Consider the following 12,453-nt stretch of genomic DNA (forward strand, 5'->3'; position numbering starts at 1 on the left):
TCCCCGTCATATTCATTACAAAGTATGGTGTTTCCCCGTCATATTCATCACAAAGTATGGTGTTTCCCCGTCATATTCATCACAAAGTATGGTGTTTCCCCGTCATATTCATCACAAAGTATGGTGTTTCCCCGTCATATTCATCACAAAGTATGGTGTTTCCCCGTCATATTCATTACAAAGTATGGTGTTTTCCTGTCATATTCATCACATAAGATGGGTCACATACACAGTGGGAGACGTCATTAAGACACCGAGGATATCGTCAATTATACCATTAAAGTAACACTTCATGAATAACCCGCATATACTAGAAAGGAGCTGACGACGAAGTTTCGGTTCGACTTGGACCGAAACGTTGTCGTAAGCTTCTCTCTCCTATGTGCGGGTTGTGTGTGTATTGCTCCAGCCACGGTATTGTGCCTCTTTGCCCTTTAAAGTAACACTTGGCGATGTTATTATTACCAGGAGATGAGAACAGAGGGTAGCAGGTTAGTTAACAATACCTGGAGTATACCTGGAGAGGGTTTGGGGGTCAACGCCCCCGCGGCCCGGTCTGTGACCAGGCCTCGATATAGTGCACACTCTAGAATTAATTTTACTGCTCACACAAGAACCAACATTTTGTATTATTATTATAATCAAGGGGGAAGCGCTAAACCCGGAGGATTATACAGCGCCTGGGGGGGGGGATGTGGAAGGCATTCAGGCTTAATTCGGGGAACTGGAGCATAGATCCAATTCCCTAAATCAAGAGCCCCTCACCAACATCAAGGAACCTTCCTTGAGGGGCCAACATTTTATAACTAGGAAAATCCACCTGGAAAACGACTGGCAATAAACTAACAGCAGATGACAAGGACCGGCCGCTGCTTTACTTAGGAAAACTGGCTGTTCGAATTCAACCCCGCGATATATGAAGTGGGTGTAATGGGCGAGGGAGCAGAGTGACGAAACAGAAAGTATGGTACGAGGGAGGAACAACTGGCAGAGTCACACTGGGGAGATCCTGTAGGAAGACGTAGCATCCATCATTAAAAGATGTATAGGACATTGCATGCAACTTCAGTCATATCAGTAAAACATCACATCGTGTTGACATGAGCTTTGAATCTCATTCGTGAAAAGAAATCATTTGGTTTGTCAACATTTAGAGTGATTAATGAACACTGGATCACACCGTGACTTCAGCCTTTCGCTCATTTCTTTGTTGTTGTCGGTATGAGTTGCATCTCCTGCAGACAAAGTCGTGATGCTATGTGACTTTTGTCCTGGACTTTGTGTGAGAAAAAATATTTTGGATTTCTTTCAAATTGAATAATTGTTTTTGCACTCTTTTCGATTCAGAGCTCATTGTTTCCCATTCAGTCAGATCTCACTGATTTATATTCAGTCAGATCTCACTGATTTATATTCAGTCAGATCTCACTGATTTATATTCAGTCAGATCTCACTGATTTATATTCAGTCAGATCTCACTGATTTATATTCAGTCAGATCTCACTGATTTATATTCAGTTAGATCTCACTGATTTATATTCAGTCAGATCTCACTGATTTATATTCAGTCAGATCTCACTGATTTATATTCAGTCAGAGCTTAGTAATTTCTCTTTCTATATCCAGTGTATATTTATGTCTTTTGTTCTTGAGAACGTCTGAAGAATTTGAGAGGTTCTGAGATTCTTCTTCTCCTGCAGAGGGAGCGACTCTCATTTTAACCTACTTGTTTTTATATTATCAATGATATATTTAGATTTTGCCGCCGAAGCGACTCCTTTATTGTGCACACTATTATCCATCCCGTGGATGACAATGGCTAGTTCACTGTACACCCGTATCCATCTCGTGGATGGTAGTGGCTAGTTTATTGTGCACCTCATATCCGTCCCGTGGAGGGTAACACAAGAGCGTATGGACACACAAAAGACCTAGAAACTAGGCCTCCCAGAGTAGTTACCGGGAGTACATTTGGATTTATATCTACAATTGTCTCATTTGTTGCAAGCAAATTTAAGATTGTCAGAGACAACAAAATAAAATTTTTCTAATCCTCGGAAATATTATAAAATCAGTCGAGTTAAAAGTTAACGTGGTATAAACCTTGGTAATAAATACCGACAAGTTGGTTTAGAAAGACACGTAAGCAAACACTATAACATATTTATTAGAAAACGTTTCGGTCCTGGGACCTTGATCACTTAGAAGTGATCAAGGTCCAAGGACCGAAACGTTTTCTAATAAATATGTTATAGTGTTTGCTTACGTGTCTTTCTAAACCAAAAGTTAACGTCCATCATAAACAGCATTCGTTAAACTAACATTAACCTCTATTAATATTATATGCGAGGAGAAGGGAAGGAGTGTGAGGGGTGGGGGTGAAGGGTGGTGGGGACGCCTGTCTCTCCCTCACACCTGCTATGTGATGTCACATAACAGAAATGAGTCAGCGGAGGTGAATCTTGATTGGGGGGAGTGTTGGGGTATTGGTGTGGGGGTATTGGTGGGGGGTGCTGGTAGTGGTAATGGTGGGGAGCGTGAGGGGAGAAGGTAGAGGTCACTCTGGCATGTGTGTGTCCATATGTGAGGGTGGCAAGCAGGCAGCTATGTTGTACCTGGGACAGCATATGTTACCCACCTGCACCACCTCCATCAAATATTGTTCTGAGATTGTGGCACAAGATAGTGGTCATTGAGAGGAGGGTAGTGGTGGTAATGAGTGTGAGAGTGATGGGTGGGTGAGGATAGAGGTAGTAATGAGTGCGAATGTGATTAGTGGGTGAGAGTAGTTCAGGATAATAACCTGTGCCCACTATTTATAGTTGATGTTGAAGAATTAGACACATGTACAATATTTGGGTAACTTTATTTGTAGACGTTTCGCCATCCAGTGGCTTTATCATTACAAATTTAAAGGCATAATGGGAAGACTGTAAAACTATATACGAAAGACGAGGTAATCAGTCCCTCAGCCTTGGAGTTCAACAGCACCGTCATCTTGAAGTTGATGTTACCAACAGTATTTTGAAAACGTAACCACAATAGCTCCATGGATGTCCCACTCCCTCCTTCTCCCCGTAATACATGACACTAAACCATTTCCAGACAGGAAGAAGTGTAGAAAAGAATAAAGTACAATCACCACTATTCACTCCCTAGATGTTTTCCATACACGCACACGCATTCTAATTCACTTCTACCCGACTATCATTTTCAAGCACTGTATATCCAGCCTCCAATATTCAGGTACCAATTACCAATTTCCTCTGAATCCATTCGCAGTTTTTCCACACTTCAACAGCATGTCAAATCCCAGCATTCACTTGCTCCCCACGCACTGTGATAGGCTCACACATGCATGTTGGATGATCAAGCCCCTAATACTCCAAACTACCTTCACTCCCTCCTATCAACTATTCCCCAGTTATACAAACAATTGTATCCGTCTCTCTTGCTTTCCCCTTTCTGATAAATAGTATAATAACCTAAGTGATGGAAGAAATCACATTAAAACATATGAAAATAGGTTTTATTTCCTATTTTCACTGATATTTTTTTCAACCTATATGATATATTAAGGTATTTAAGAAAAAATAAAATGCCATACATATTACGCAATATCTGAAATTCCTTTGCAACAGAAAATTCAGCTGTATATAAAAATAAAGATGTACTCCAGTGAACCATTTTGGTGACCAGTTCCCTGGCATTTTGTATATCCACATGCTCTTGCACGACCATCCACACGATGTTATAGACTGCACAATAGACTACAATAACTGTCTTCTTCAACTGTGTGAACTACAACAAAATTATTCTCTGTGGAAAAAGGACCCATGTACAGTTCAGGACATTTATTAGAGAAAATATTTCATCACATGTTTTGGTCCAGTGTGTTTTGGTAAGTATTATACATATATATATATATATATATATATATATATATATATATATATATATATATATATATATACATTTATATATAAATATACATTTATATATATATTATATATATATACACATTTATATATAAATATACATTTATATATATATATACATTTATATATACATTATATATATATATATATATATATATATATATAAATATATATACATTTATATATATATATACATTTATATATATATATATATATATATATATATATATATATATATATATATATATATATATATATATGCAATAAGATCACAGTAAACAGGTGATTTCAAAATATGCAAAACAACCACAGTGAAAGAATAGGCAAGTTCCAAGCGCTTTCGTGACTACTCACATTATCAAGGAACAAAGAACAATTGTTCCTTGATAATGTGAGTAGTCACGAAAGCGCTTGGAACTTCTCTATTCTTTCACAGTGGTTGTTTTGCATATTATTTTTTTTATTATTATCACACTGGCCGATTCCCACCAAGGCAGGGTGGCCCGAAAAAGAAAAACTTTCACCATCATTCACTCCATCACTGTCTTGCCAGAAGGGTGCTTTACACTACAGTTTTTAAACTGCAACATTAACACCCCTCCTTCAGAGTGCAGGCACTGTACTTCCCATCTCCAGGACTCAAGTCCGGCCTGCCGGTTTCCCTGAACCCCTTCATAAATGTTACTTTGCTCACACTCCAACAGCACGTCAAGTATTAAAAACCATTCGTCTCCATTCACTCCTATCAAACACGCTCACGCACGCCTGCTGGAAGTCCAAGCCCCTCGCACACAAAACCTCCTTTACCCCTCCCTCCAACCTTTCCTAGGCCGACCCCTACCCCGCCTTCCTTCCACTACAGACTGATACACTCTTGAAGTCATTCTGTTTCGCTCCATTCTCTCTACATGTCCGAACCACCTCAACAACCCTTCCTCAGCCCTCTGGACAACAGTTTTGGTAATCCCACACCTCCTCCTAACTTCAAACTACGAATTCTCTGCATTATATTCACACCACACATTGTCCTCAGACATGACATCTCCACTGCCTCCAGCCTTCTCCTCGCTACAACATTCATCACCCATGCTTCACACCCATATAAGAGTAAAACTATACTCTCATACATTCCCCTCTTTGCCTCCAAGGACAAAGTTCTTTGTCTCCACAGACTCCTAAGTGCACCACTCACCCTTTTCCCCTCATCAATTCTATGATTCACCTCATCCTTCATAGACCCATCCACTGACACGTCCACTCCCAAATATCTGAATACATTCACCTCCTCCATACTCTCTCCCTCCAATCTGATATCCAATCTTTCATCACCTAATATTTTTGTTATCCTCATAACCTTACTCTTTCCTGTATTCACTTTTAATTTTCTTCTTTTGCACACCCTACCAAATTCATCCACCAATCTCTGCAACTTCTCTTCAGAATCTCCCAAGAGCACAGTGTCATCAGCAAAGAGCAACTGTGACAACTCCCACTTTATGTGTGATTCCTTATCTTTTAACTCCACGCCTCTTGTCAAGACCCTCGCATTTACTTCTCTTACAACCCCATCTATAAATATATTAAACAACCACGGTGACATCACACATCCCTGTCTAAGGCCTACTTTTACTGGGAAATAATTTCCCTCTTTCCTATGTACTCTAACTTGAGCCTCACTATCCTCGTAAAAACTCTTCACTGCTTTCAGTAACCTACCTCCTACACCATACACCTGCAACATCTGCCACATTGACCCCCTATCCACCCTGTCATACGCCTTTTCCAAATCCATAAATGCCACAAAGACCTCTTTAGCCTTATCTAAATACTGTTCACTTATGTGTTTCACTGTAAACACCTGGTCCACACACCCCCTACCTTTCCTAAAGCCTCCTTGTTCATCTGCTATCCTATTCTCCGTCTTACTTTTAATTCTTTCAATAATAACTCTACCATACATTTTACCAGGTATACTCAACAGACTTATCCCCCTATAATTTTTGCACTCTCTTTTGTCCCCTTTGCCTTCATACAAAGGAACTATGCATGCTCTCTGCCAATCCCTAGGTACCTTACCCTCTTCCATACATTTATTAAATAATTGCACCAACCACTCCAAAACTATATCCACACCTGCTTTTAACATTTCTATCTTTATCCCATCAATCCCAGCTGCCTTACCCCCTTTCATTTTACCTACTGCCTCACGAACTTCCCCCACACTCACAACTGGCTCTTCCTCACTCCTACAAGATGTTATTCCTCCTTGCCCTATACACGAAATCACAGCTTCCCTATCTTCATCAACATTTAACAATTCCTCAAAATATTCCCTCCATCTTCCCAATACCTCTAACTCTCCATTTAATAACTCTCCTCTCCTATTTTTAACTGACAAATCCATTTGTTCTCTAGGCTTCCTTAACTTGTTAATCTCACTCCAAAACTTTTTCTTATTTTCAACAAAATTTGTTGATAACATCTCACCCACTCTCTCATATATATATATATATATATATATATATATATATATATATATATATATATATATATATATATATATATATATATATATATATATATATATATATTATATATCTATATATATATATATATATATATATATATATATATATATATATATATATATATATATATATATATATATATATGTATATATATATATATATATATATATATATATATATGTATATATATATATATATATATATATATATATATATATATATATATATATATATATATATATATATCGTGCTGAATAGGTAAAATTGGTCAGTTAGCAAGAACTCATTTAAAATTAAATCTTTCTAAAAATTTCTCTTTTACGTTTAAAAATATATTTTTTCATTTATGTTAATGTAAAAATTATTCCAGATCTTAACGAGAACAAATAACATCAACAACAAGAATAACGAGTTTACTGCTCTTTACGTTACTGTTGTTATTTCTACAACTTCCGTGAACGCTCTCATTGGCAATAATTTTCGCGTTTATTTTACAGGTAAGACCAAAATTTTTGATGCATGCCGAGGTTAACTGTATTGCTGATGTATCCGTTGTTGCTGTAGTTCTTGCTGTAGCCGTAACAGACGGGCACCCACAACAACAGACGGTGGAGAACTGGCCCCAACAGATGTGCGGACAGCTGTCGGCAGCCACTGGTGGCCCTAACACGTGCGGCTGCTCTCCCAACACGTGCCTCGCGTCTCCGCTCACTCGCATCCGCTACTAACATCCGCAACTTCGCCTTTTCCAATGTTTTTTTTTTTTTTATTATTAACCCTCTGCATTGAAAGTAAGATCTTGCACACTGGGCTTAATAATCCCCATTGTCCTCTACGGATAAGAGATGTGGAGAAAGCTATTCGTTTAACCGGATTTTTGCTATGACAAATAGAAACACCTGTGGGCCCAGCTATCACCGCACGAACGCCCACCTCAACCCCGACAATCTGACCACCTCTACCGCGGTAGAAATTCTTCAACAGTAAATACTTAAAATGGGACTCGTGTAAAACAAAAGGGCAAATGTGACTCTTGTAAAACAAGCTAATTCGTATTGCAGTATTCAGCGAAAATGGTTTCTGGTCAGCCTATGTCATCTACCAGGGGAAAACGCACATTGCTGACTCATCCAGGCAAAGTATGCTTGGTATGTTGATTATGGCAGGTGTACTTGGAACCAGCCGGGAATCTGGAATGCTGGGAATGCTTGGAATGTTTTTATCTAAATGATTGTCTCCATTCCTAGTTCAATAATTACAGTAGAAACACTTGCGAGGCTTGTGGTAATTAATTGAACATCTGTAGCGGATTCCCCTGTTGCATGACGCTGTTGATGTAACTGCTGTTGATGCCCCTGTTGAATATGATTGTTGTTGATGCCTCTGTTGAATATGACTGATGTTGCCTTTTGTGCCTTACAAGGAATGTCTGACTCTCTCACTGTTCTCTCTCGCTTTATTACACAATTCTCTCAATCTCTCACTCCACCCAACTCGTTTATCTCGTACATTTTTCTCAGAGCGAGTGAGAGAGAGATGGATAAAGAGAGATAGAGATCACAATGTCAGATCGGAGGTGAGTGCGAGACGATTTATATACGAGAATTATTATAATCAAAAAAGAAGCGCTAAACCTACAACGGTCTATACGAGAATTTATATACAAAATTTATACATAGGATTTATATAGATTATACCGAAGATTTGTGTGGAGGATTTATAAATATTTATATAGAAGATTTACCCAAAGGATTTGTTTCATATTAATTTACACTTGTAACAGATACAAGGGGAGACTGCTCTGGTGTTGCTGTAACTGGTTCAGTACTGTACTGGCTGTAATAATGTGTTTTAAACGCCTCCAGTTAACTCACATTATGAAAAATAATTCCCAGTGGCCATTGAAGCACAGAGGGATAGTACTTACTACCCACTGTGTGCGTGGTTATGAGTGTACGTTGAAGTGCGTTGAGTGTGTGTACGGGAGCATGAGCGTGTGTGTGTGGCCAGTACTGTTTCCTCAATAAAGCACTTATTAGCTCTGTCGTCCCTAAACGATCAATAGTTTTACTACCATAATCACGAAGCTATTTTTTGTTACTCTGTTGGCTGGTTTATATATATATATATATATATATATATATATATATATATATATATATATATATATATATATATATATATATATATATATATATATATATATATATATATGTGTGTGTGTGTGTGTGTATGTGTGTGTGTGTGTGTGTGTGTGTGTGTGTGTGTAGTCTCTTACCAAGGACTTGAGTGACTCGAGAAATGAAGCACATGTACCATTATTCATTCAGTAGCTGTCTGTCTGGAGTGACCAAACATCACAATTCAAAATTAGGACAACTCCAGCTAACCACTTTCGGTAAGTCCCTTCATAAATGTTCCCTTGCTTGCATTCTAACAGCACGTCAAATCCTTAAACTCACTTGTCTCCTCTCACCTCTCAGTCCATTAGTCTTGATTGATAGACTTATTACATCGACTCCAGGCTGAGGGACTGATTACTTCAATCTCCTTCTGATCTTCACTTTTCTTGGTATTGGACTGATGAAGCCTCACTAAAGATCCCCAGGTATTGCACATATGTCTAATTTATCACCTCGCATCATCTTCTAATTTCTACTCTGATATCTTTACATAATATTCACATCACACACTGCCCTCCAACATGACATCTAAACTGTCTTACTTACAACCGACTTTAATCTTTAAGGATTTAATCCTCAAGAATTAAAGTTGATGGGATTTTAATGACTCGTTAGACCTCCACGTTAAGGATCTACACTTTAATGACTATAACATTATTCACTACCTTTCACTTATAATTATTACTTACATTACTAATTACTCTCGTTAAACATCCGAGTACTTTATTAAGTCTTAATAAACATGAGATCATTAACCAGGAGAGAGAATAAGAAGGGGTAGTGACCTGATAGTCTTCAAGATGACTGACCTGGGAGGTGATCCGGCGTCTGTCGTACCCTTACCACTCCTGTGTTTCACCGTCCCTCCATTCTTCCCTCCCCCTCACCATTCCTACCGTTCACTCTCCCCTCACCATTCCTACCCTTCCTGGAGGGTGTTCTGGGGGTCAACACCCCCGCGACCCAGTCCTTCACTCATCTCCCTCCATTCTCCCCTCCCCGTCACCATTCCTCCCCTTCCCCTCCGTCCCTTCTTTGCCCCTGTAACCTAGGGGGGAGGGGGAGGGAGGCGGCGGCAGCGGCCAGTGGTCACCCTTTATCCTAACTCTGCCCTAATAACTTAAGAGATAAGTGTTATCAGTGGGCACCCTGCCTGGGTCTGCCCTCTGTTGGGCATAAAGTTAAGCAGAGAGGTCTTATCTGATCTCTCTCTCTCTCCCTCTCTCAATCCTTAAATACACTGGCTAAATAGTACAGAATGGTCATTACAGACGGCAAGTACAGAGACTGCACAGTAAAGACCAAAGAATAAATACACAAGTCTCATATAATCTTACAGTTATTTATTCCCCCTACATGGGACTACATGTTTACCTGGAGTTTACCTGGAGAGAGTTCCGGGGGTCAACGCCCCCGCGGCCCGGTCTGTGACCAGGCCTCCTGGTAAGTAGCCAAAGAATATGTACTCCGAAAAATTAACGAATGTACTCACCACAATTACATCAACAAAACTATACATCACACTACACATCACTTCTATTATGTCCTAGAATCTGTATTGATAAAGCCACTGGATGGCGAAACGTCTACAATAAAGATATCCAGATGTTGCACATGTGTCTTAACTTTCACATCACTTCAACATCAGCCCACAGCACTACACCACATCACACTACACATCACACATCACATCGTCACATAGCTTTAAGAAGAGGTATGGTAAAGCTCATGGAGCAGGAAGAGTGACCCAGTAGCGGCCAGTGAAGAGTCGGGGCCAGGAGCTATGAGTCGACCCCTGCAACCACAACTAGGTGAGCAACTAGGTGAGCACAGCACTACACATCAACATCGCACTACACACATCACACCAAAGCACTACACATCACATCAACATGACTAGTAATGCAGTATGTGGTTCAGTTTGATGGTGACAGTAATGGTTGGAGGGTCAACCAGGGTGAAGATCATCAATAACTGACGAGGGTAAGAAGGGGTATGGATGTGGGATGGAGACGGGAGGGGGATGGAAGAGTAAGTGCAACTGAGAAGGAAGGGAAATGCAGTAGAATATAGGAGAAAGGCACAAGAGGAGAGAGGGGGGAAATGTATGCGAGAGAATGTGACTGTGTGTGTACTCGTCTATATGTGATTGCTGGGATCAATGCACAGCTCCTGGCCCCGCCTCTTCGTGTGTGAGAGAGTATGGGACGGGTAAAGTGTGTGAGGATGAGAATACAACTTTCCGAACGAGCCAGAACAAAGCAAAATAAAAATGATAAAATAATGAAAGATTGTTAAATCAGGCAAAACATACAAACAAAAACGAGATCTAAGCAAAAGTTTACTGGTAGAGCTGCATCTGCTCTTGTTGCCGAGGGGGGCGTTGACCCCCCCTGGAACACCTCCCAGGTAGACCTCCATACATAAGAATGATAAAAACTAGGTTGAGTTAGGCATAAGTATTAACAACTGGGCGTCTACAATGCAAACTGAATTGTTTACCATCCTAATGACGCTAAAGTTAACTTACGACACTGAGTTTGACTATGATTATTACTGATTTTATGTCATGACTCACATAATGACTAACAGCATGCTCATTATAGAAGCCAGGTATAGATACTCAAAAACCAGAGAAAATGGAATTAATGTTCCATTTTTATGGATTCCATCACACATTGAATTGCTCCTTCATGATAAAGTTAGCCAAAGAAAATACACTGAAGGAAAATGAAGAATATAACTTTCACGTGTTTGTGTCTAGCATTAGGAATATTACGAGAGAAGTAAATAATGAAACTGAATGTTATAGGAATGCAGATAGAAGTCTGAGTAGATCTATAATCCACTATGATAACATGAACTTAGATCAATTCTTTTCCGGGACAACTTACAATGTAAACGGACTGACTGGTGTTGTAGCAGCCAGACTTAGACTGTTTTACAAGTACTGATTGATATGAAAAATTATGTGGGTAAATTTTACAGTGTCCTGAATTAACATTTCACCCCCATAATTGTGAAGAAAGTTTGGTACACAACACAGTTTACACTTACTGATATTGATGTAGCTCAGAGTCAAGTGGGTCCTTAAGGTCACCACGTCACAATAATGTCCCACCTTCGTGTTCACCTTCTCAAGTCATCACGTCTCACACGTCTGGACATAAAATTATTATTACAACATATAGTTCTTAAAATTATTTGAAAACATTATGCCAGTAACACTGACAAATTACTTGACCTGAGTAATTTGCTTGGGTAATTTTATATAAATATAAATCAATTACATGATTAGAAAAGTATAAAGAACATTCCAATATTACTCACCAAATTAAGATTTTGGTGTCATATCCTAACGCTTCCCTTTCGGTAGGAAATTCATATTCGCCAATATAAATTAACATACCTGTAGTGAGAATTAATACACTGGGAGGCGGACATTATATGTGGTGTCAACTTCATCAATTTCTGACGATACCGATGCTATTACACCTTCGTTAATTTCATTTGAAGATTCGGCCGATTTCCAAATTCCTTGAGAGACCTAAATCCACCTCTCAGGACGGCCACTCGAGCCGTAACTTCTCAGCTGGAAGAAGTCACTCGCTTCCTCACAAGTAGTTTGGTAGATTGTGACTACCATTAATAATTCATATTTACATTACATCATATTAACCCTTCACATACACATTACTAATTATAGGAAACTTATAGTAAATTTTCCACAGATATTGTAGTAGCCAGACTTAGGTTGTTTTACAAGTACTGACTGATGTTGTAGTAGCCAGACTTAGGCTGTTT

General features: G+C 39.1%; 1 protein-coding gene across 1 annotated transcript in view; it reads right to left on the reverse strand.

The window, feature by feature from the left end:
- LOC138855183 (uncharacterized) overlaps window positions 1–11,812 on the reverse strand; it is a 100,273-nt gene extending 88,461 nt beyond the window's left edge. The window contains exon 1 of the transcript XR_011394370.1: window positions 11,707–11,812. The gene's annotated coding sequence lies outside the window, so the exon portion shown is untranslated. The remainder of the gene's footprint in view (window positions 1–11,706) is intronic.
- Between the last annotated feature and the right edge of the window lie 641 nt (window positions 11,813–12,453).

The sequence above is a fragment of the Cherax quadricarinatus genome, chromosome 5 (assembly GCF_038502225.1).
Source record: "Cherax quadricarinatus isolate ZL_2023a chromosome 5, ASM3850222v1, whole genome shotgun sequence".
NCBI classification, from domain to species: domain Eukaryota; kingdom Metazoa; phylum Arthropoda; class Malacostraca; order Decapoda; family Parastacidae; genus Cherax; species Cherax quadricarinatus.